We start from the raw sequence: 2,616 nt of genomic DNA, 5'->3' as shown, positions 1-2,616 counted from the left end.
GGGCTACCTGTGCTAGGATCTGCCGTCGTGACCTCCACTACCGGCGGATCGTTAGCGTTGTCCCTTGCCGGAGACTCCTCCCTTGCCAGAGGCTTCTCCCTTACCGGAGGACGCTCCCTTGCCGGGGAGTCCGCCCTTGGCGGCGTAGTCGAAAGCAGATGACGAGTCGGAGGAAATCACCACGCCCTCCTGATCAAGCTGTTCTGCCCCTGCACAAATAAACCAGTGATTGGATGTCAACAAAGGAAAAGAGCAACCACGCGCACCCAGAAGCAGGAAAGTAAACCATATGCTCACGCTGGGGGCTGCGCTGGGGGCTGCTCTGTGAAGCGGTGGCCGGATCCGGCAAGGTGGTCTCGGGCGCGCCTCTTGTCGTCGCAGTGGGCTCGTCCTCGATGACCACCACCTGAGCCTTGGTTCTCTTTGCCGCCCTCTGGGCCAGAGTCCTGAAAAGGAAGAGTCCAGGATGGGTCAGATCAGATACAAGATAACATCAGCAAGTTGAAGAACTACCAGAACAACAAGGGAATCTTACTCTTCTTCATCTTCCTCGTCGGAGCTGAGCGCGGAGAGGTCGAAGTTCGGCCCATCTCCGGCACGACGAGGTGGAGGGGTGGGATCCCTTGGCCGCTTGGCGGGGGCTGCGGCGCCAGCCCGAGACGACCCCGCTTCAGTTGTCGATGCGACAGGAGGCGCTCCCATGGCAACCGTACTTGCCACGGTAGAGCGTGTCGCGCGATGCTGCGGCTGTTGGCCCACTTGCCGCCCTGCTACGTCGCTAACCCTGTGGAGGCGCCTTCTTGGCTGTGCTGCGGGCCCTGCCCGCTGCAAGCTCCTCGGGGATGGCGGGCCTCTCGCACCCTCGGCGGGCTCGTTCGACTCGGCATCGGGCGCGGCGAGCTCTTCTTCCTCTTCGGGCTGCTCCCGTTCGGCAATACTCATCGCCAACGCCCCGTCCGCTTCCTCCACGGTGAACCCGAATTCACGCGCGGCCGCGACTGCCGCCGCCTCTTCCACCCTGGTGGCGATGCGCTCCATCTCTTGCTCAGTGGTGTCGCGGGTGAGGAGCTTCTTCTCGTCAGCATTGACCTCCACCTCCACTAGGCTGTCAAAGAACTGCTGCACGACGTCGCCGGCGGGCTCTCGCCAAGTTGGAGCAATCCCGTGCGAGTCACACAACGGCATCATGACACAGATGCGGTCGCGCGAAGAGTTGTTGCACAGAGGAACGACGCCTGCCGGCAACCTGAACCACTCGGGATGCTGTGGGTCATGCTTGAATATCTCCTTGAGTATCCCGTCCAACTCCATGACGGTGAAGTTGAAGTTGAGGCCTGGGCGCAACCTCATGATATCTGCCGGGCCTCCAAATTCCCAGGCAGGCCTCCCCCTCGCCTGCAGAGGGGCGATGCGCCGGCGAAAGAAATCTGCGCCAACAGCTCCTACAGTCAACCCGGCAAGCCTGAGGCGCAAGATCCAAGTGATGGCGATCGTCAGCTTGTCGTCATCCACGGACAGAGTGCTCCAGTCATTGCCGCGCACTGCTGAGGCTTGGCGCAGGGCAGTGAACGGCTGTGGGCTCTCTTCTACAACCCAGCACCAATCAGCTCTCCACTCGTCCCGCTTGCTGCGGAGCTCCCCCTCCAGATAGGTCTCCTTCTTGCCGGCCCGCGAGATCTAGGCGATCCCGCCGGCAAGAGGTTCCCCTCTCTCAACATGAGGCATAAAGAAATGGCGGAAGAGAGCTACGTTGGGGTGGACTCCGACAAAGTTTTCACATAGATGGGCGAAAACTGCCATGGTCAGGACGGTGTTGGGGGTAAAGTCAAGGAGGTGGAGTCCATAGGTGTTCATGACGTCGCAAAAGAAATCAGAGAAGGGCGGGCAGAGCCCGCAGAAGAAGAACACGGCGAAGAAAGGATATCCGCCAACTGGAGCTGCTTGCGAGGCGACGGCGGAGAGTACCTTCGTGCGCGGATGCGCCCGCGTCTCCGTCGACCAGAAGATATAGTACCACTCCCTCAGCTCCTCCGCGGAGAGCTCAGGGGGGAAAGTGGCCCGCTCCTTCCGCAGCGCCTCAAGCCGCTGCGCTTCGGTCGACTTCACAGCTTTCCCGGCCGCGGCCTTTGCGGCCTTCCCCTTCCCGGACTTCGGAGGCATGGCGGAGGTGATGGGGGAAATCGACGGCGCTGATGGTGGCGACAGCGATGGGAGCGGAGCGCTGCTCTCTTTCGACTTTGGAAGCGGAAGAGGGTGGCGGAGGTTTCTGAGATTGCAGCAGCAAATGGCGAAGATAGGGGAAATACCCCTGTTTCCCCTGCTTATAAGGGGGACGGGCGGACGTTTCAACCTTCCAAGTAAACAACCACTCACGATCTCACCCATGACGCGGCGTTTGACGCGTGCCGTTCTGGGCGTGCGCGGTGGGAGCGGAGTTAGATTCGGCATGACCTAGGCCGCGCGTGCCCGTGCACTGTTTTGGGCCTGGCCCAACAGCGCTCGGCACCGCGTATGGCCCAGGCCCGGGGGCTCCTGTCGGTGTACTAGAGTAGGGGTACCCTAGTATCCCGAACTCGTGCACAGGCAGTTGCAGCACCCCGCGGCAGAGCTTGCCAG

The sequence above is a fragment of the Triticum aestivum genome, chromosome 2A (assembly GCF_018294505.1).
Source record: "Triticum aestivum cultivar Chinese Spring chromosome 2A, IWGSC CS RefSeq v2.1, whole genome shotgun sequence".
Taxonomy (NCBI): domain Eukaryota; kingdom Viridiplantae; phylum Streptophyta; class Magnoliopsida; order Poales; family Poaceae; genus Triticum; species Triticum aestivum.
Note: the sequence above shows the minus strand (reverse complement) of the source record.